The 23,617-nt window shown below is 36.4% G+C and overlaps 1 protein-coding gene across 1 annotated transcript in view; it reads left to right on the forward strand.

Annotated features, from left to right (window-relative positions):
* ARL6IP6 (ARF like GTPase 6 interacting protein 6) overlaps positions 1-19,737 on the forward strand; it is a 59,409-nt gene extending 39,672 nt beyond the window's left edge. Inside the window, 2 exon segments of the mRNA XM_069079933.1 lie at positions 13,361-13,439; positions 19,605-19,737. The gene's annotated coding sequence lies outside the window, so the exon portion shown is untranslated.
* The last annotated feature ends 3,880 nt before the right edge of the window (positions 19,738-23,617 follow it).

Genomic DNA, 23,617 nt, shown 5'->3' on the forward strand with positions numbered 1-23,617 from the left:
ACTCTTCTCAAAGTGAACCCCAAAACAGAACCTCACATCAGGGTATATATAGCCTTCTGGCTCAGAGAATGTCATAACCTTCTTGACCCACTGCCCAATCATAAAGCAGCAAGGTGTGGACATTCCTGAAAAACAGTCCTCCTGCCATAGGCTCCATGTGACCACATTCAGCCTATTAGGGGGCAGAGTATATTTTCAAATTAAGGAAAGTTCTCAGAGTCACTTAAGGCTGTTAAGGGGCCTGGGGCAGGGAAGATCTTCAGATTCCCATCCCCATAATAACCAGTCTTTATTTTTAAGCTTTTAATTTAAGTTCTAGGAAGGACCTACAAAGAAGAAAAGACTGGGAATGTAGGCAAGCAATGATCTCTTAACAAAAGACTGAATACTAACAACACATTTCAACCTTAGCAACTCATAAAAAGAAAAGTCTACTAAGGTTTATAGGATTTGTGATTTATGGTTAGAGGATTGCTTATGCCAATGAAATCACATATTTTTGAAGTATTGAATTTGTTTTTGTCATGTGTCAGTTATTAATATTGATATTAATAATTGATTTTGTTATTACTTTAGCAACTTAAGGTTGCTAAAATGTGATAAGCAGAGAAACTAATTCATTTTCATAGAGATACACATAGTTCTTGCTTTTTCCCGGTTATAAAAATTTCTTATATTCTTGTAGTTGGATTTAATTTTTTTTAAGGCAGTTTCTTTTTCACCAAGTATACAGAGAATCATAGATTTAAGGCTGGATGAAACCTTAAAGGACATATAATTTAACCTGCGAAGCACCCCCCTCTACCCCAGCCACATTTCACAGATGAGGAATTAAGACCAAGAGTGATAAAGTAATTTGCTCAAAGTGCCAACAGCCAAGAGGTAGCAAGTACTATATTCAGACCTGGACCCTCTTTCCATTGTACCACTCTGGGGCATGCAAAGATAGATTATGCTCATTAAAATTTTAGAGTGATACAAGAAAAGGCATGTGGGTTGGTAGTTAATAATATTCTTTTTTTTCTTTTTTCTTCTTGGAGGGGAGAGGGCAGGGCAATTGGAGTTAAGTGACTTGCACAAAATAACATGGCTAGTAAGTGTTAATTGTCTGAGGTCGGATTTGAACTCAGGTCCTCCTGATTCCAGGGCCGGTGCTCTATTCACTGTGCCACCTAGCTGACCCTGTTCATTTTCTTATATATACCAAAAAGATCTCAGATTTTTTCTTCTCCTTTGGCATCCTTCCATCTTTTAGGTACTTTGAAAAATCAAACCATCAAAACCCTCAAAAGTATTGTAAAAAGTGTCGTGTGTAGTTAGTCTAGTCCCATTGCTTTTCCCTTCTTTGTGTTTTTAGTGACATTCAAAATTCTTCATGTAGCACTTTAGAAACTATGGTTTTAGAATACATGTTAGCTACGTTGTCACTTATGGCAAAGAGTTATAAAAATCTTTACTGATCTTTCCCATTTCTCATGAACCTGTTGTCCTTGTAGTTTCATCCTTAAGTACCCTCAAGATGACTTTTTTCAGTTGGATCTATTACTAAGCTTTCTTTGGACCTATTTTTTTTCTCTGCTACTTCTTATTTTATTATATCATACTACTCATAATCTGCCACTATCATCCTTTGTAAGATGTCAGAAATTAGTTTGTGCTCCACACTGGTATTGTCTTGGTTGTAATGTCCTTTTCTTGGAAAATAGATCCAGTTTTTGCTGACCAAGGTGGTTTCTAGGCTCTTTAAGTCTCCTTGTTGAAACGATGGATTGAGTAATTGGTTAAACATTTAGGAAATGTGAGAAACATACTTTTGGGGATCATAGAACTTCCCAGTATGGGCATGGAGTTAGCCTGGGCCAAGCTTCTGCTGCCCACTGCTTCCCTTTGGGGGCCCTTAGGAAGATCTACATGATATACCCCTTAAAATGACAAACTCCAACTCAGAAACTGTGTGCAGAGGAAGGTGTTTATTTTGCTTCCAGCAAGGAAGTGGGTGTGGTGCTCACTGGGGACACACCCATACTGATGCAGTAGTTGGAGTGAGGTTATACAGTTCTGTCCTTCTTGATAGATTTAGGATTAGTCAAATCCCTCAGATTCCTCACTTTATTTTCCTACAGTCCCACTCTATATGTAGATTATATGCAGATTACATAGGGGTGGCAGTGAGGATACTTGACCCTGGACTGGACCTGACCTCTTCTAAGGTCAGAGCTGTGTGCTACATCCCCACATTTCTGGTTCCTTCTGGCCATTGTCATAGTTCCCAGAAGGCCGGGGTTTTAGTAAAGTAAGATAAGCAGGAACTTCCTCACAGCTGTTGATTTATCTTCCAATAACTTTTGTGAGAGCAAAACAAGATACCATTACCATCCTCTTACAGAAATGATAATAATCCTTGGCAATGCCTGGTCTCATGTCCATTTCCTATTTTTCTTAATCAAATTATTCATGATATGTATTTATGGGATTATCTGTATAGTCTAGAATCTTTGATCTATCTTATGTCTTTGTCCTGAACCATATTTCCAATATATATTTTTTGCATATGCCTGTCTGTATCCCTCTGAACTGTTAATTTTTGCTTTTCTTCTTGACCTAGTACAAAAGTCTTTACCATAGGAGCAAAGACCAACCATTAAATTTATGGAAACATCTTTATACTTTTCTATTCCTTTTTGAGAATTATAAAATGGCACCCCCTTACATTCTACGTAGGTTTATTTCCCATATGGTATGAAGGAAGGGGTTTAAAAATAAATCTATATAGCACAAATAGAATTGTAAATTTGCAATTGAAAGAAAAGTGTGATTGGTCTTTAGCTAAAGGAATGACATACCCTTCAGAGCATAAGAATCATTTTAATATTTAACTTAGAAATTTCTTTTCTAAAATACACTAGATTTGACAGTGAGTACAATGCATTGTACTCTTTTTGTAACACTGTTGGAGAGTTGCCTCTTTGTAGAATCAGATTCTTTCTTGCTATGAACTAATGAAACAGATGTCAGATGGCTAATTGCAGTAGGAAAGAAAAAGCTGCTGACAAAAAGAGGATAGATTTAAAAAAACTTGGCCTTGGTGTTTGAGCATCATGAACTTTTCATTATCTAGTGACTATCTTTGGAGCCTCAATTCTAGTGCTGTCAACGTTAATGTAATTTATTCAGAAGTTGTGGTTTCTAACATCCGAGACTTAAAACACTCAAATCTGAGATTTGATATATCATACACACAGTGATATATTTGAGTGGGATAAAATATATCCCATGGGAAATAGGAGTTTTGGTTTTCTAATTCTGGTTTTCCTTTTGTTAAAGTTTTCCAAATAATAAAAGTTTACTTTTCTTCATGTTGCCATGACTCTTGACAGATTAGTAATTTGAATAGGAACTATTAGAGTTTTGCTACATGGCATCAAATTTAGAGGGTTTTGATCATACTCATAATCTTACCTTCCTGTATTGATACAACTGAGTTTAGCATTTAGCTAACAGTAATAATGCATTAAAGTAGGAAACTACCAGATGGTAGGTTGTATGGGCTTTTTTTTTTTCTTGCCCTGCAGCCTAATACTGATATCCTAATTTTTTGTCAACCTCAGAAAGCTTTGTTCTTGGTCCCCTCCATCCCTGCTCATCTGTGAACATATTTAGTGTTGCTTAACCAGATGCAATAATTCCTTAACTTTTTTTTTATATTTGCTTAACTATGAGAGTTATTCTACTTTCTTACTATCTCCATTTTTCTATGTAAATCTCTTCAGTGTCCCGTCATTATACACTTTATCTACACTAGGCTTTCTGTTTTCTGTTATTCAGAAAGCTCCTGAAATTCCATTTCATGCATATAGTATTTTGTAACCAAATATTAAAAGAATTAAGAGGCAGGTAGGAGGCACAGTGGATAGAACTCTAGACCTGGAATTGAGACCTGAGTTCAAATTCTGACTCAGACACTTATTAGCTGTGTGACCCCAGGCAAGTCACTTAACCTGTCTGCCTCTGTTTCTGTAACTATAAACTGGGGACAATAATAGCCCCACCTCCCAGGGTTTTTGTGAGGATCATATGAAATAACATATATTATTAGCTCTTGACAAACCTTAAAGTGCTATATAAATACTATTATGTTTATCACAAATAACATGTAGTCTGAAAAGGCTGCTCCCCGTGGCTTCCACATTTCATTATCTATAGAATGAATAAATTAAAAAAAAAACATTCTTAAGCACTATTTGTAAAAATTGTATGCTGAGTGTTGGGGGATACAAATAGAAAAGCAAGACAGCCGTTGCTTTCAAGGAGCTAGCATTCCAATGGGGAAAACAACACACATAGAAGGTTTTATCAGCAAGTCAGCCTCAGTGGCCTCATGTCATGTTCCTTAGGTAGCAAAGAAAATGGTAATGCATCTTCCTTAATGTTATTTCTATTAATAAAACCATATCCATTTCTGAGGTTGCATCATTTGACAGCTAGGACTTTGGTGACAAGAACTTTGTTGTCTGGATTTTCAGTAGCTGTTGCTGCTGAGGAATTGGGCGGCAAAACCTGCAGAAGCAGTTGCCAGGCCCACCCCCTGTCCACAAAGGTTGATTTCCTGGATGATAGCTGCCAGACCTAGACACTGGAAGGAAGGCTGGTAGTCTGGAAGGTGTTGCTGTTCAGAGGGCTTTTGGGCTCAAGCTCAGAGTCTTGGGCTTCTCTATGGTGATCTAGATAGTGCCAGTGGTTTAACCTGCCAAGGACATAACACTTCCTTTCTCTCCTTTGGGGTGCCTCATTGCTTCGGTTAGTCAGATTTGTCTTCCCTTTGAGTGGCAGTTGGTGGGAGTGCCTGCCTTCTTTCCAGAAAGCTTGCTTCTTTGCACAGTCTAGTGATGGCTGGTCTTAAAACAGCATCATTGGTCTATGAGACATTACTGTATCTAGGGTTCTTGGGCTTGCCTGCCTGTCAATGGCAGCTGATCAGCAGTCAGTGGTGGCAATGGAGAGAATGATGGGTCCATTCTCCATAAAGTTTGCTTCTAAAGGGATTTCTTCTGTTTCTTTTTTTGAATGTAAAACAGCATATCTCTAGTAGAAATCTAATATAAGGTGGCTCCTTTTTGACAGCTTCAGGTATACTGGGAAGTCAAGTCACTTCCATAAAACCTAGGTATGTACATAACCCCTTCGGCTATCAGAATTACGAAATAATCTCCTTTCCTAATATTTTCAGCCCAACAGATTCTTTTGAAGCCTATCTTTTTGCTATTCTGTATGAGAACTGAACAACTTTGATGAAAATCTAGAGGTAAAACTAATTGATTAAATATGTGTTTGAGCACCCTCAGCATACTTGTCACCACAGAGAAAACATTTTTAAATGTTTGATTTCTGTTCCCTAGAAATTCAGCATTAGAATTTAAAACTATTGACAAATGGATCATTTTTAGCTTTTAGGGAGGTATATTAAATTCATAATGTATTTTTTTCCTCAATGACTAAGAAAAATCAGAAGACCTACGTAGAAATGTGATTTTTTTCTCTTTTATTGGAGCAGGTTTCTGAAGAGATGAAATAATTATAAAATACTGTTGAATAATTTTTTATACATCTTTTTGCTCACTGGTTCAAATAGTAGGCATTAATTGCCTTATACTTTTACCTAACTCATGATTAAAATTAGTTATTTTCATTAGTCTTAATAAAAATTGCCAGTTTTTTTCCTCTGTTAGCACAAAACTTGTCTGAAGAAACTATTGAGACATTTACCATTCTGCCTCTTTGGTGAAGGACAGGTGTTTATTTTGACTGAAATTTGAGTTTAGATCATACTTTTACTGCTCTGCCCTATACAATATTACTTAATCTTATTCTTGCTGACAGATAAAAGCAAAAAATACCTAGAAGCAAAGGAAAAAAACTGTATATCATCTAAAATAGATTTATCTTTGGAGGTTTCTTTATATCTTTATATGTAGAGAACATTAGTTTTAAAAACTAAGTTATTAAAATTGGTTTTAATTACTAAGGGAAAAATCAGTTATTTAACACTTAATAATTAATCTATTTTAGCTGTGAATTTAGCCAGCTTATTAATAAAAGTAAAAGTCAAAATAGTAATATTATACCACATATTTACAATTAAAATATATTTCTATTTTTGATCTCCTTGTGTGTTGCATTTTAATGTTTTTTCCATATCAACTCTCAAGAAATAGGAAGTAAGGAAAATTAAAATTATAGACAAGGAAACAAGGAAGACAATTTCATTTGAGATTTTGAAATAAGGAATTCAGAATAAGTAAATAAAGTTTTGTTGTCAGGTGCAGCAAAATGAGTTTCAGTAGGACTTATATATAAGTTGACGTAATAAGAGGGAAATGTCCTGAAATGTAGAGGAGTTAAGGGTTAAAAAAAGAAATAGATGAGAAACTAGAGCAAGGCTATTAATAGTTCTCACAGTAGAAAACCTCAAATTTCATTCTGAAATAAAGACCTACTCATATTCAGAATGAGAGTAGTAGTAATTGTCTTTTAAATGTTAGAAGGTAAAAATATGCCATGCATATTAAAACCTGTATTAGTGAGACTTGAAGGACATAAACACAAAGAAACAGTGGAGTTAATTATAAGACAAAAATGAATACAATAGGTAATCATTTCCTTCTCCCTGTCCTCTTCCCATTCCCCCTTTGATATTTTTACTCTGAACAGGTATTTGAGAATGGAGGGCTATTGGAGAAAGGAAAATTCTCTTTTAACATCATGCTGAGCATCCTTCTTTAATCTTTGAGATTATCAACCTAATTAAAGTTGATTGAATGGGATCTGAAATTGCTAACATTCCTTCTTTAGCACTTTTTCTGGTCTTATGAAAAATAACACCAGTAGAAGAAACTTTTATTTCATTTGTATCTTGCAGTATCATAACACAAAATTTTGCACGCTGTAGGAACCCAGATGCGTCAGATAGTTAAGCAGCCTATTGAAGTTTGCTTTTGTTAACCTGGAAAAGCTGGATATGAATCATACCATGCTTATGTGATGAAAAGGTAACAGCACCCTTTACTGGTGGGATGGGAGCTAAGGAGCAGTGTTGGAACACTTGCAAACAACCCCAAGATCTCAGGGACTCCTCTTGGCTCATTATGCACACAGGCACAGAGTGAGTGAGGACAGGCACAGAGTGAGTGAGGTCCTTGGGTAGCCTGACTAATACTGAGGGAAGTCAGACTCTTGTTATGGTTATGTCCCAACCCTGGAGCCCCAGGGAAAATTACTCCTATCTCTAAAGGGAGGGATAGAAAGGTAGTCAATTTATAATGTTTATCAGGTATAGAACAGCTATTTATTTCTTCTATACACAAAAGAAATACCTGTTAACTTATAAGCACACTGACAGAAAAACTGAAAACAAGCAGTAGTACTTTTAAGTGGGCAGCTGGGTAACTTAGTGGATAGACCATTGGGCTTGGAATCAGGAAGACTCATCATGAGTTCAAATCTGACCTCAGACACTAGCTGTGTGACCCAGGTCAAGTCATCTAACCCTATTTGCTTCAGTTCCTCATCTGTAAAATAATCCAGAGAAAGAAATGACGAACTACTCCAGTATCTTTGCCAAGAAAAATGGGATACAATTTAAACAACTCAACAACAAAAATTTTTAAGTATTGTGATCTCCCAGAAAGTTGATACTTAAAACATCAAGACATTAAGAGCTATAAAAATGTGCATACCCTTTGACTCAGCAATACCACTTCTAGGGCTGTATCCCAAAGAGATCTACAACATTTGTAGATCTGACCAAGGCCTTTGATACTCTTAGTCGTGAGGGCTTATGGAAAATGATGTCAAAATTTGGTTGTGTGGAGAAGTTCATCAGCATTGTAGGTCAGTTTCATGACAGCATGCTTGCCCAGGTTCTGTGGAGTGAAACAAGACTGTGTGCTTGCTCCCATGCTTTTTAGCATGATGTTTTCAGCCATGTTGTCAAATGCTTTCACTGAGGATGAGCACAGCATCAAGGTCAGCTACCACATTGATGGTAAATTCTTCAAATTTGAAAAGGCTACAAGCCAAGACCAAAGGGGAGGGAGTATTGGTACATGTTTCTATTTGCAGATGATTGTTCGCTCAATGCAGCTTCTCTGAAGCTGAGATGCAACAAAGTATGGATCAGTTCTCTGCTGCTTGTGCTAATTTTGGCCTAACAACACCAAGAAAACACAGGTGCTCCATGAGCCACCAACACCATTCATTTGTGGAACTATAGGTCACAGCAAATGGAGAAGTTTTGAATGTTGTGGATATGTTCACTTGCCTTGGTAGTATACTTTCCAAGGATGTATACATTGATAATGAGTTTGATGCATACATTTCCAGAGCTAGCTCAGTGTTTAGGAGGCTCTGAAGGAAGGTGTGGGAGAGAAGAGGTATTAGACTGACCTCACTGTTGTATGCCTGTGAAACCTGGACAGTCTACCAGTGCCACGCCAGGAAACTGAATAGCTTTCATTTGAATTGTCTGAGGAAGAGTCTGAAGATCACCTGGCAGGATAAGGTACCAGACACTGAGGTCCTTACTTGATCTAAACTGTCAAGCATTCGAATTCTGCTTCAGAGGGCGCAACTCTGATGGACTGGGCACATTGTTCAAATGCAAAACATACACTCCCCAAAAAGACTTTTATGGAGAACTCACATAGGGGAAGTATTCACATGATGGTCAGAAGAAGTGATACAAGGACATTCTTAAGGTCTCTCTCAAGAACCTTGGAATTGATTGTGTGACAGGGGAGACACTGGCACAGGACCACTCAATATAGCATCCCAATGTCAGAGAAAGTGCTGTTCTCTATGAGCAAAGCAGAATTGAAGCAGCTCAAAGGAAATTCGGGATGAGCAAATTTGGAGATTTTACCCCACATGTTCACATGGACTATTTGTGCCTGACCTGTGGTAGATTTTGAGCTTGTATTGGTTTGATCAGCCATAGTCAGACACATTGAAACTTAAATTTAGCATAGTGGTGTTGTTTTGGTCCTCTTCGAGAAAAAAGGACAACAGCCATCCCAAAGAGATCATAAAAATGGAGAAAGGACCCACATGTACAAAAAAATATTTATAGCAGCTCTTTTTGTGGTGACCAAGAACTGGAATTGGGGAACGACTAAAACATTTTGGGGCATATGAATGTAATGGGATGCTATTGTGCTATAAGAAATGATGAACAGGCGGACTTCAGAGAAACCTGGAAAGACTTACATGACCTGATGCTGACTGAGGGAAGGAGAACCAAGAAAACATTGTACACAATAACAGCTGTAGTGTGCCAGGACTGATTTTAATAGACTTGGCCCTTCTCAGCACTGCAAAGACCTAAAACAATTCCAAAGACACATGATGGAAAATGCCAACCACATCCAGAGAAAGAACTATGGAGTTGGGATGCAGAATGAAGCAGACTATTTTCTGTTTTGTTTTATTTATTTTTCTTTCTCATGGTTTTTCACATTCGTTATAATTCTTCTATGCTACATGACTGATGTGAAAATGTGTTTAGTAGGAATGTATGTGTAGAACCCATATCAGATTGCAAGCCATTTTGGGGAGGGAGGGGGAGAAAATTTAAAACTTAGGAAAGTGAATGTTGAAAACTGAAAAAAATAAATAATTTAATTAAAAAAATAAATTGCTACATTTGTGAAAAAAGTTATTCCCTCCAAGTGGTAATGAATTACCTCATTTGACTTCTTTTTTGCTACTCCTGCTTCTCTTACCAGTCCAACCATTCCTTTTCCTCTGCAGTTTTATCTTTTTCCTTCTATCTCTAGAGTATTTTGCATTAGACTCATTTGTGTACTTGACATTATTCTTCATAGTACAACATTGTAAACTTATTGAGGGTAGGATCTGTATTACTTTTTCATCTTTGTATTCACAGTACCTAAAAGACTACCTTGTTAAAGTTGTAGATATGGTCAGATATTTTGTTCATATTGTACATGTGTTGTAGGGAAAGGACTTTTATCCTCTTGTTTGCTTAGACACTCAAACACACACACAGAGTAATCACTAATAGTAGCGTTAACTTTTAAAATGCTCAGTTTCTTCAATTTAATTAAATTTTTAATTAACAAAATTTTATTTTGTTCTCCTACCACCTCACTGTTTGAAAAGAAAAACATATCACTTACTACAAACATACCTAATCAAGCAAAACAAATTCCTGCATTGACCATCTCCAAAAAGTGTCATCAACTTTGAAACTTTCCCAATAAATATAATAAGATGGAAGGTCTTTTAAAAGTAAACATTTTTCTTTGTGTTACCATGGAGTTTTCTTTGCTGTGTTTTTTTCACCTCCATTCATGAATGTTAACCATATTGGGAATCCATATGGTATAACGAAAAAAATCAAATCATTTTGACAGTGCCAGGTATTATCTTTCCATCATCCTGAATTTGGCACTATTCAGCATTAAATATGATGTACTTTTGCCTATTGTCCAGGGAAGAAAAAAAAAATATATATATATATATATATATTTCTGTCAAACTTAAAAGATAGTGGAAATGTTTCTTCATCTGAATCAACTTTTTAGAGAGCTAGACAATCCTCCTTGTAGAAAGAAGTACCATGGTTAGGAGCACTATTTTTTGGGGGGGAGGTACCTTTTATACATATATATCAGATGTCATTCTCACAAACAAGTGGTTTGTTAGCCATTGGACAATACTATTTTCCTCTCACTTCCATCCTTCCTCATTTTCCCATCATTTGTTTTCTTGTTATTTTTTCTAATTAACATTCTATTGAAGTGAAAGAAAGTGGTTGAGGGGTGGCTAGGTGGTGCAGAGAATAGAGCACCAACCCTGGAGTCAGGAGGACCTGGGTTTGGATCTGGCCTCAGACTTAACACAAAAAATAGCCATGTGACTTTGGGCAAGTCACTTAACCCCATTTGCCCTCTAAAAAGCAAAAACAAACAAAAAAAATGGTTGTGTTTTAATGTTGCTTCAGTCATTTTCCATCATGTCTGACTCATGACTACATTTGGGGTTTTCTTGGCAGAGATACTGGAATGGTTTGCTATTTCCTTCATCAGCTCATTTTCCGAATGAAGAAGACTCTGGCAAACAGGGTTAAATTACTTGCCCAGGGTCATACAGCTAATAAGTGTCTGAGGTCAGATTTGAACTCAGGAAGATGAGTTTTCCTAATTCCAGGTCCAACACTATCCACTGTGTCACTTAGCTGCCTTTTTAATGTACTAGCCTTATCTAAATACTCATGGTTCTTTTTTGCTTTTTGGAGGGGGGAAGGTGGGGCAATTGGGGTTTAACGAGAAGAAAATCTAGCCTATAAATGATCAGAATTTAGCTTGCTCTCTTTAAAGAAAGATGACTGAAAAATCACTTTGGATGATAAAAATTAGTGAATAAATGAGGGTAACTTCAACAGTAACTTTTTCAGTTTTCTATGTTTTATACAGGAGTTCTATAATATATTTACTCCTCAAAAAGGATTAGAAAAATCTTCCCTGTAGGAATTCTTTGAAAACAGTTGGGAAAACCTCGAAAATTAAAGGTCAATTCTCAGAACAATAATACTTTGATTTGGTTCCACTTGGATAAGTGCTCAGTCAAGATGAAATGAACTGTAAGTGAGCAGTGGTTGTCTCAGCACCACAAGAGTGGAGAACCTTCTTCATAATCTATATTTGACTATGTCCTTCTTCCACTTTTTCCTTTATATAAGAGGAGGACAAGAATGGATGATACTTGTATCCAAAAGGAAGTCTCAGTACTTCTACTAAGGGAATAGCTATTGCTCCCAAATTTGGTTGTTTTTTTTAAATTCATATATGTCCTGTAGGTAGAATCAGCACCATTTCTATTCAGACTGTTTCAATCAGACTAATTCAAAATATTATACAGTATTATGCTATACTATACTAAATTAAGGTATAAATCTCTCTTAAAAACAATATAGTTTCTTCTTTTCCAGGAATAAATCAAGGGTCTGGACATTTGAGAAAGCAGTTCAGTTTCAGTTTATTTCTTCACCTTGATAGGCACCACAAGATCAGAAATAAATTTCTGGAATAATAAGAGCCTGCCAGAAGTCTTTTGTCATTCTTCTCTACTAAAAGATAATTAGTGAATATTTTGAAATAAGCTGTGGAGCATAGTGAATGACAGACTTTAAAAAGATCTTATCAGAGTAGAACATTGGGGCTGAATTCAGCAAGAATAAATTTAGTAGGGATAGTCTTAGGGTTCAAAAAACTTTCAAGTATAGGATAAGGGAACCATAGATATTTTGTCTGGAAAAAAAAACCAAAACATTGGCGTCTTTTAGTGGACTTGAAAGGTCAATATGAGTCAACAGAGTGATGTGTAGCCAAAAAAAAAAGCTTCCAAAAATAAGAGATAGTGACTTTGTATTTTGCTATGATCAGATGATATAAAGGATACTGTGTTACATTATTGGCACCACAGTTTAAGAAGGACAGTGATAAGCTAGGTAATTCCCAAAAGGAAAGCAGTCAGGATGGTAAAGGGCCTGGGGTCCATGTCATGTGACAGTTCAAAGAAATGCACATATTTAGCACACAGAAGAGAACACTCAGATTGAGTATTTAGCTAGAGAAAAGAAGGCGTGATTGCTGTCTTCAAGTAAATGAAGGGCTGTCGTGTGGGGGAGGGAATGGACTTGTTCTGTGTGGTTTCAGAAGACAGAATCAGGAACACTGGGTGGACATTACAGAGACAATTGAGGCTTGATTTCAGGGAAAGCTGTTAGAATTGTCCAAAAGGGGAATAGGCCGTCGCAGGGTTTGGTTAAGTTCTCCTTTGTTAGAGGTCTTTAAGTAGAGGCTGGACCCCTGATTAGGGTATAGGGGAGAGTATGTTACAGTTGTTGTTCAGTTATGTTTGACTGACGTCGTTTGCCATTTCCTTCTCCAATTGACTAAGCAAACAAGTTAAGTGACTTGTCCAGAGTCACATAGCTAATGTCTTAGGCTGAAATTGAGGTCTTCCTGACCCCAGTGCTCTATTCACTAAGCCACCTAGCTGTTCCGTGTTATAGTAGGGATTCTGTTCAGGAATAGACTGGACTAGATGACCATTGAGGTTTCTTCCAGCTTTAAATTCTGTGACTCTGCTTTGCTTTTAAAATACAAATTTAAATTTCAGTACAAAATGGATTAAATTTGCCTGGTTTGAAGGAGGCAGGAAAACATCAGTGAAATTCAAATCTATTTCTAAGGAAGGCAGGATAACTGAGCTGTAGGAATGTGAGCCTATTTTCATTAGCATTGAACTTCTTTACTAAGCTATGACTTCCTTTTGCCAGCAGGGAGAAGCACAAGTTCTGGGCTAGTATTAGTTAGGCTGGTTCATGCAAGTTCTTGCAGAGCTGATTCTTTTGGAAGGTAAGAAAAAGAGCCAAGTGAGACCTTTTGGTGCCAGAACAATATTGTTTTGAGATTCTGTTGTTCTGAGTTGGCTTTTCTAGTGTATTCCCCTGTGTTCTTTGTGTTGCTAGGAAAATTTTGTATGCCTAAGCTACCATAGTGGCAGCTAGGTGCATACTAGATAGAGTGCCTCACCTGGAGTTAGAAAGACTTGAGTTCAAACCTGGCCTCAGACAGTTACTAGCTGTGTGACCCTGAGCAAATCACTTAACCCTATTTTCCTCAATTTCCTCATCTGTAAAATGAACTGGAGAGGGAAATAGCAAAGTACTTCAGTATCCTGGATAAGAAAACCCTAAATGGGATCATGAAGAGTCAGAAATGACTAAAAAGGATTCAACAACAACATTAGAAAACTACTACAAGGTGTTTGAAATCTGGGGCACAGAGAACATGAAAGTGTGATAGATCTGTGTTATAAGATCAATGACCTTCTGTCTTCTGGACATTACCTACTGATGAACCATTGTCCATTCTCTTTTTCATGCTTATATCAAAAGATCCTGCCAAGTCTGTTTTATTTTTATTTTTGTTACAAGCTAGTAAAATATGAATAGTAAGTAAATCCTAAAGTTCTTTTCCATGGTTAACTTCATTTTGTTACTACTAATGTAAATTTATTTAAGCTATCAGTATGTCTTTGCCACAGTGGATGACAGTACTGATATTTCAACTTTATGATTAGATTAAAATAGGTTTATGTTCATTGTTCTGTGAATACTTGAGAAGTCACTACTTTTAAAAGAGCAAGAAAATTAATGGAACTGTTTTATTGAGTAATGTGTAATCCAGTCATGCAAGTTAGTACTTAACTCACACTGCAGATATATCTAAAAATGGACCTGGGCTAGTAAGTGAGGGCTGAGTAGGTCAGCAAGTAGAAAGAACAGAAGTTCTTGTTTCTTTTGTGTCTGTCTGAAGCAACTTCTCTAAACTTTGAAGTATGGAAAATAATTATTTTTAAGCACTTTTTCTCTTTCCTATGCCACAGAATCCTGATGGACCAGGATCTTAGTTACCTAGGACTCAAACATATCTTCCAACCCCTAGGTTTTGTAGCAAAGAAAAATAATAGTAATCATTGAGATTTTAAAACTGGAAGGGTTCTCTGGTTATCCTATGCTTTAGTACTTCTATTTATCTGCATTTGTTGTCTGGCAGTGCTTTTAACCCAGTTCTTAACTCTCCACTAGATCTGATGGTTGCTATAAACAACAGGAATCTATTTTCTATGAACTATGGAACTATAAAAATTTGTTGTTTTTTTTTTTTATTAAAAATTTTTTTCCCAATCAAAAATCTGCCTTTTTGGGGCAACTAGGTGACACAGTGAGTAAAGCACCAGCCTGAAGACCCGAGTTTGGTTCCGGCCTCAGACACTTAACACTCACACAAAAAAACTAGCCCTGTAGCCTTGTAACCTTGGGCAAGTTACTTAACCCCAATTGCCCTCTAAAAAGCAAAAAAGAAAAAAAAAAACTGCCTTTTCTTTGAAAGTCATTTCTCTCGTATTCATAAACAGTTACTAATTGAGATTAAGATTTTTTTCTGTTTCCTTATTCAGAAATAAACCCTTATAAGTTAATATAACCAGTCTTTGAAAGACATTCCTGACCTTGCCCAAAAATTTGCCCCACCTAGACCATCTTATCAAGTTCTTACTCCACCCAACTAGAAAAACCTTACCTAGAAAATCTAATCTAGGTGAATTCTGGCCCATTGTGTCCTACTCAGAATGGGGGAAGTGGGGGTGGGAAGGGATAGGTTAGATCCTTTGTCTAGCTTGGCCAAGATTGGGAGTAAGAGTGACATAATCAAAAGTCACATTTCCCCACCCCCATCCCCTCATTAGAATAGGTCCATCTCTCATAGTATTCATTCTCTTATTAATTGTTAATCAGAGTTGAATGCCCCTGTGAGGAACACCCACTCATCCAAGGACATACAAGTATTGAGAGACCTCCATAATTGGTCTTTAGTTTTTGAGAGAAGACCAAAAGACCATCCTTTTATTAATTATTTACTAGCCATAATTAATAAAATAATTAATTCCCCAGAGACTGTCTCTTGAACTTTTCATTCATCACATTCTTACCTCCTCTCCCTCTTCCCATTGATAAAGTAAAAGTAAACACCTATTAATAACACATAAACAACAAAGTCCTGCATTGACTATATATCCCCCTTGCCCCCCCCAAAAAGTCTTAATCTGTATTGTGAGTCCATCATCTATCAGGTAAAAAGCATGTTTCAATATAAGAACACTGAAATGATGGTTGGTTATTGCATTGATTAGAGTTCCTAAATACTGCAAAGTTGTTTGTATTTAAATATTATTGCTGTTGTATAAATTGTTCTCCTGGTTCTGCTCACTTTAGTATGCATCAGTTCATACAAGTCTTCCCTAGTTTCTCTGAAATAACAATAGCTAATATTTACATAGCACCTAGTATGTGCCAGGCATTGTGCTAAGCCCTCTACAAATATTATTTATTTGATGGGCACCACCTTAGTTTATAATTCTTTCCCACTGAGAAATGAGATATTTCCCATTGCCTTCTATTTTTTCATTTGTTTGGATCTGTTGTATAGTATCTTGATTTCTCATGAAGTTATTAGCTTCCATTTGCTCTAATCTAATTTTGAAGGAATTACTCTCTTCAGTGAGCTTTTAAAATTCCTGGGCAAAATGACTTTTTAAGGCATTTTTCTCCTCATTGGCTTTTTGGGCCTTTTTGCCATTTGAGTTAGTCTACTTTTTAAGGTGTTATTTTCTTCAGTATTTTGGGGGTCTCTTTTAGCAGGCTGACTCACTTTTCATTCTTTTCTTGCATCATTCTCATTTTTCTTCCCAATTTTTCCTCCACTTCTCTTACCTAATTTTCAAAATCCTTCTTGAGCTCCTCCATGGCCTGTAACCATTTCATATTTTTCTTATAAGCTTTTGATGCAGGAGTTTTGACTTCATTGACTTTATCTGTTTAAATGTTTTGATCCTTTTTGTCTCCAAAAAAGGATTCTATGGTCTGATGTGCTTCCTCATCTTGCCAGCCAATTACTTGACTTCTGAACTCTTTGCCACAGTGGAACTCTGCTTCCAGAGGAGAGAGCTATATTCCCAAATTGCTGGGGTTTTTGCAAATGTCAGATCTGAGGAGGGTGCCTTCTCTACAGACACCTCAAGCTCTGGCACACTGGCAACACACCCCAGGACCATCACCCATGACCACTATCCAGATCCAAGCAGGTCAAAGCAAGAGTCATTACATTCTGAATGGTCACTTGGGCCCCCTATGATCTGCAGGCCAGGAGCTCTGGAGGCAGCCATGCAGCTGCAGCTGCACCTGCTGCGCCTCCTCTACCTTTCACCCCAGGGACAGGGGCTGGACTGCGCTCTTCTGTCACCCAGTTCCAACAGAGTTCCCCACTGACCTTTTACTTTCTCTTTGGCATTTATGGGTTGAGAAGTCTGGAAACCACCACAACTGCTGGTGATTCACTCTCCTAAATTCTGCTTTGATTGGTCTGTGCTACTTGTCAGGGCTGCCCTGAGTCTGGGACCATGCGGCTCACATGGGACTGTGCTCAGCTCCCAGCTCAGTTTGATAGACCTTTCCTGTCAGCCCACCAGGCTGCCTTCAGCACAAGATTGTTTCTCTCTGTCACTTTGGGCTTCTAAAGCTCTAATTTGTTTAGAGTTATATTTTACAGGTATTGGAGGTTGTTGGAGCGGGAGCTCCAGCAAGTTCCTGTTTTTACTCCGCCATCTTGGCTTCACCCCTGAATTTGTGTCTTGATTCTTCCTGCTACCATAATAGCTTATTATGATAGAGTCTTGGGGATTTTTTTGTTGTTGTTTGTTTGTTTGTTTTGGGGTTTGGGGGATTTTGTTATTTTTTGCCATTCATGCATTCAACTTTCTGAATTTAGACTTGATATTAAATTAAGCCTGCACTCTGCCATACATCTGGAGAGAAGGTCCTGTTATTGCCTTCTTAAGGTATTGTGCTATTCCAGGATCTCAGGGACAGGTTGTACACCTACAAGCTGTCAGTGCTATCAGAGTGGTCTGATCCAGGACAAAGTCTGGTAACTATCTCCCTGGTCTGAGCTCTACAAGTTGCTAGCCTGGATTTGGTTATGTGCAAAAATAGCTTCTACTGGACTCTACCTCTGTCAGATAGCTGGAAAATTCTGTTGGTTCATAGTAGCAGGATTGTAGGGTCTCTTGGTTTATGATTCCCACCTTGGTTATTCCTCTACAGGCTTTGAATTGAGGTCAGAGCCAAAAAGTGCTGCATACTTCTGAACTTGTTCTTTGGGAGGTACACAGTCCAGAGTCCACAATCGCTCCTCACCCTGTAATGTTACTCCAAGACACAGGTTCCCTTCTCTGTCTACCCTGGATCTTTTGACCTACAACTGAGTAGTAAGCTACAGAGCTGCCAGTTAGCACCTACTCCTGTAACCTACACAAGGTCAGGACCCTCTGTGATGGGTCTAGGACCTTTTCTTCCCCTTGTACGCAGCTTCTCCTTGCATTGGAATGCTCCACAGAATCATTCCTGCCTAGTTCCCTTCCCCAGTATCCTGTTTTCTGTTGCTGCTCTGCTGTTGAAAAATTACTACCTGTGATTTTTTTTTCTTCTTGGATTTCTCAGTCAGAACTTGGTCTGGTGGGTTTTCTGTGTTTGTATAGAGGAGTTCTTCCTGCTACTCGGCTATTTTAGCTCCTCTCCCTGTGAATCACACTCTTAATACCATCTTACTTTCTGCATCCCTTTTTCTGCAATAAGAGAGAAAGAATAGGGGCAGCTAGGTTGCGCAGTGAATAGAGCACCAGCCCTGGAGTCAGGAGGACCTGAGTTCAAATCCAGCCTCAGACACTTAACACTTATTAGCTGTGTGACCTTGGGCAAGTCACTTAACCCCAGTTGCCCTTCCAAAAAGCCAAAAAAAAAGGGGGGAGAGGGGTATTATTGTATTGGAGATAGTGGTGTAGTCTAAAAACAGAAGTTGACTTCTTCAAGATGTGAAGAACAAATTTCAAAGAAAGTCTAAGTGTAACTAAGACTAACATTTATTTGCTTTAATTATTATTATATGCAAAAGTGTGCCTTTGTTGACATAGCATAACTTGTCATAAATGAAACTTCAAGTATTTGTAAAAAAAAAAAATTAGGGGAGAAAGTTTATTTAGAGAGCTCTATACCTAGTGAGCTCATTAATTATCATTTAACTAAAAAAATTAGGATGAAAGTAAATAACCGCAAAGACAAATCTAGTTTGCTGATTATTGTTGTTTTCATTTATGTGATTGTTTTCAGTTGTGTCAGACTTTTTATGACTTTGATTTGGAGTTTTCTTGGCAAAATACTAGAATAGATTACCATTTCCTTCTCCCAGCTCATTTTACAGATGAGAAACTTAGGCAGACAGGGTTATGTGGCTTGGCCAGGATCACACTGCTAGTAACTGAGGCCAGATCTGAAATCAGGAGTATAAGTCTTCTCCCTCTAGGCCCAGCATTCTATTATACTTTACCACCTAGCATCAACTATTATTGGGCATGTCTTAATTTTTGTCTATAAATATAAAACTTTTTGTGTATAAATATAAAACAAGTTTTCTTAGCATGAACTATCTATAGTCTTATAGGTGGTAAAGCAAATATTTGAAATAAAATGTGTACTTATAGGTGGATCAAAGTAAGAAAAGGAAGGAGCAGAGAAACACAATTTTAATAAGGAACCGATGGATGAACAAGATGCTGACACAATAATTAATGTATTAACAACGTATCTGGTCCAGGCTGTAGTCTATGGCTATGAAGCAAGAGTTAAAATGAAACCATCATGTTGTCCATATTCTGAGTTAACTGGCCAAGAAATGAAAGTTACTAGATTTGATTATCTTCAAAGTAGGCCAGTTTTGAACTAAAGCTACAGAAATGAAAAGATTAGTATTCAATTACTAATTCTTTTAATAGCCAATTTCACTAACAGCCATATTATAACTTTTAGAAAAGGTTTGGGGAACTAATTCCCAGGTTTTAAAAATTTTAAATGAATAATTATAATGTCTTGTTGTGCTAATTGACATTTTGGTTTGTTTCTTCTCTAGGAGATTGACAGGTCATTCCTTTCACATGGGCTACAGCATGGCAATTTTGAATGGCATTGTGGCAGCTCTCACTGTGGCATGGTGCCTTATGTGAATCCACATTGATTACCTGGAAAAATAATTTTCTACAGAATGCAGAATATCTGATTCATGTTTTTTTAATAACACAGAACATAATTTCCCATTTAAAAAAAATGTATTACCTGCTATTCATTGAATGCTTCAGATTACTCATCATCAATAGCAAACCACTGCCCTTTGAGTGCTGGTGTTCTGTGTAGGTCACTGTCTTAGACAAGGAGAATCTCCAACTTTTAAAGATTCAGGTGCTTTCATATGCAATTTGAGAGTTTTACCTCATTTTTTAACATTTGTATGTTTATATGTTTTTTTAAGAAAGTAATCCTAAAACTTGAATGCAAGTTCTAAACATGACAGTATGCTTGCTTCTGTATAAGTATACTGCCCTTCCATTAAGAAACATTAAAGTTGGGGTGGCTAGGTGGCGCAGTGAGTAAGAGCACCAGCCCCAGAGTCGGGAGGACCTGGGATTGGTTCCGGCCTCAGATACTTAACACCCACACAAAAAAACTGGCTGTGTAATAACCTTGGGCAAGTTACTTAAACCCAATTGCTTTTAAAGAAAAAAAAAAAGAAAAGAAACATTAAAGTTACTGAAATAGTAGAATTGTAATTCTCATTTTTGTATTATATTAAACTGGTATTATTAGATTAGATTAGTAAAGGAAACACATGCTTCCTACTTTTATATTTCATACTTTAAAAATTGTTGGTGACCTGTACAATCAGAATTTTTAGACTTTGAATTATTCATCCTCTAAGAATTATAATTTTTAGAATTTTTTCTATTAGTATGCATTTTTATAATGCTTTTTGTCTTTTTAAATTTTATTTTGAATTAGTTCTTTTTAATATCAGTGCCAATTTCAAGAGATTTTCAAAATTAAGTAATTTTAGAGTGTTGTTAATTGGTTTATATCTAGGTCCCTACTCTCATTGCACATTGTTTTGCTTTTGTTTTCTTAAAGGAAAAAAAACACACTACAACCCTAGATTTTTAAATATTTTTACAAAAATAACCTGTTTTCTTTATTATAAGAGTTAATTTACAAAGTAAACATTGGGATTAGAAAATCACCTCAATTCTAGAATATGGAATTTGAAATAAGCTATTCTTTCTAAAACCAAAATTATATTAAGAAAGCTTGTGTTGTCAATCTACTTGCATAAGATAAGCAAGAATAGAATTTTCATCACATTTCCCCGATTTTGGTTAAGTATTTTGCTATGTGAAGTGACTTAATGAACAAGTTTTCTAACAGCATGGAATTTGCATGTATTTGTGTGTGTGTGTGTGTGTGTGTGTGTGTGTTTCCTTTAGAGTCTTTAAAAAGCAAAAAATTACAGTGGCTGCTCTAAAGTTAACAAAATGATGTGGAGTACTTTCATAGATTAATGGAGCCTGGAATGTGTATTTAAATCAATCAGGATTAAGTATTCATCAGTTATTTTAGTCATTAACTGCTCAAATTCTTAAGGATATTTACATCTTATTCTGAATTACTCTATTAGGAATAAATGCTTAGATCCTTAGATCAGTTCTTTGCAAATATGAAAATTGCCAAAAGCTTTCATGGCACTCAGCAGTCCCTTCTAGTCTTTTGCTAAAGTGATATTTCCTTTCACTAGGATAGCGATACATTACATCAGAAATTCTGATGATCGTTATTCTTTGTGACAAAGAATGATACATCTAGGAAATTTTGTTTAATGATGTGGTTGGTCCATGGTCTTTCTTCCCTTTTTTTCTGGTTTGACCTAGCTTGATGTGAAAGCCATCAGTACTGTCTCACTAGGTACTTCATCTCTTTGGAAGGGTACCTAGGTGATACTCTTTGTGGCCATAACCAAGAAATGGACTCATTGATCTCAAAGTGCTTTGAAGCTGACAAAAAATTAGTTCTGTTTTTAATCTATATTCTACTTTATAAGGAATTGGTCTTTGAATCAGAAAAAAATTTTTTTAATTATCTCTTATTGGCCTATTGTTATTTGAAAATGTTTTTGTTAGACAAATTATGTAGCAAGACATCCAGTACTCCCAGTATGTATCAGGAATATAAATTTATTTGTACAGATTTTTATGGCATTAAATAAGGTGAAGACATATTTGTTAGATTTCAGAGATACTTTGCTCCCTAAGAGCAATATCACTTCCAGTTGAAGTGATCACTGCTGAACCTTCGAAAGGAGCTCTTACCTCTTAAAAAGTCATGAACATTTTATCAGTAAGTATATACAAAGAATGATGATAATAACAATAGTAACACATTTATATAGTGCTTTAAGATTTGAAAAATGCTTTACAAGTATCTCTTTTCTCCTCACAACCTTGGGAAGCAGGTGCTATTATCATCTCCATTTGACAGATGAGGAACCCTGAGGCTGAGAGAAGTTAAGGATCTTGCCCAGGATCATATCATGGCTAGTCAGTGTATAAGTCAGGATTCAATCCCAGGTCTTCCTTGACTCCATATCCAGTTTTATTTACTGTACAACCTTGATTTCTAGTTTAAGGAAATAAAATATTTCTACTAGTTGAGGCAGTATATGCTTTTGTCTTGTAACCAATTTGTTTTTGCTTTTGATTCTTTTTTTTTCCTCAGGGGATAAACCACTGTTAGCTGATAAAAAAAACTCCTTCTTTTTAGGGTTTTGACTAATCTACTCTCTGATGTTTCTTGAAGTATGTCATGTATAGATGAAGCAAATCACTGATAAGAAAAATACAAATCAAAACAACCCATTATTTCACTTGACATCTAGTCAGTTGGTAATGAAGCAGTCAATACTGGAGGGGCTATGGAAAGACAGGCTCACAAAGTGGTCCAGCTCTCCTGTGAAATATTTTGGAATTATACAAGAAAACTGAATAATTATTCATGTCCTTTGAGCCAGTAATTTCATTAAACAGAATATTGATTTACACTGTGATTATATATGTGTACCTAATGGATGATAAAGAAATAATATTCACCTTTTATTCCTTCCCAGTATGTTATGAAGACTAATATCTGTTTATGAAATGCCTTATCTCAAAACTCTGCTTAAAGAATCAATATTAGGTATTTCATAAGTATTTTAAGGTGATTTTCTTCTGTTTGTCTTAAGGTCAAAAATTTGGATCCAACCAAGATCAAATATCCCTTTCCTTCCCTCCCCTTTCCCCTCCTCAGCACACACAAACATACACAAAATATCTGGAAGAACTATAGAATCATAGAACTGGAAGGGATCTTAGAGATTATTCTGCTCAAATTTTTTTCATTTTATAAATGAGGAAACTGAGGTAGAAGAAGGTTAAATCACTGCAGTTATTTCATAGGATTAATGAGAGAGCCAGGACTAGAACCCCCACATCTTATACTTCTAGTCCTTACCAAGCTTTCTCTCATCCTCTCTTTTTCACTTTCAATTTTGGGAATAAAATTGTGGGGGTTTTTTCTATATATAATTTCTTCCTTTTGACAGCCAACTGCTATGGCTGGCATCAGGAGCCACTCAGAAGGCTTAATTAGAGCAGAGCCATATTAAGCAGATATAAACAACTATCAAAAAAGGGAGATTACTTGAGTACTAATTTGTTTATTCTTAAACCATCAGAGGTTCAACCTGGGAAAGTTTATTATAAACTCTAACTTGTGCTTCATCCTTTGGTTCATATAAACAAGCATAATTCTTTTTTTCCTAGTTAGCAAAATTGCCCTAAGTATGGTATATTAGCTATAGCCTTATCATGGTCTTAACTGAAAGACTGTCTTAAACCTCTCTATTCTTGTTGCATTTGTGAGATTCTTCATGTTGCATAGGTTCTTAATATCCTGTTATATATATATATATATATATATATATATATATATATATATATATAGTAATTTTTTTTACTCTAAGGGATTGGCTTTGTAATTTCTTAATATCTTCTCTTTTTACTC

The sequence above is a fragment of the Petaurus breviceps genome, unplaced genomic scaffold (genome assembly GCF_028583685.1).
Source record: "Petaurus breviceps papuanus isolate PSGF00001 unplaced genomic scaffold, PetGlider_PUasm1.0 91133, whole genome shotgun sequence".
NCBI classification, from domain to species: Eukaryota; Metazoa; Chordata; class Mammalia; order Diprotodontia; family Petauridae; genus Petaurus; species Petaurus breviceps.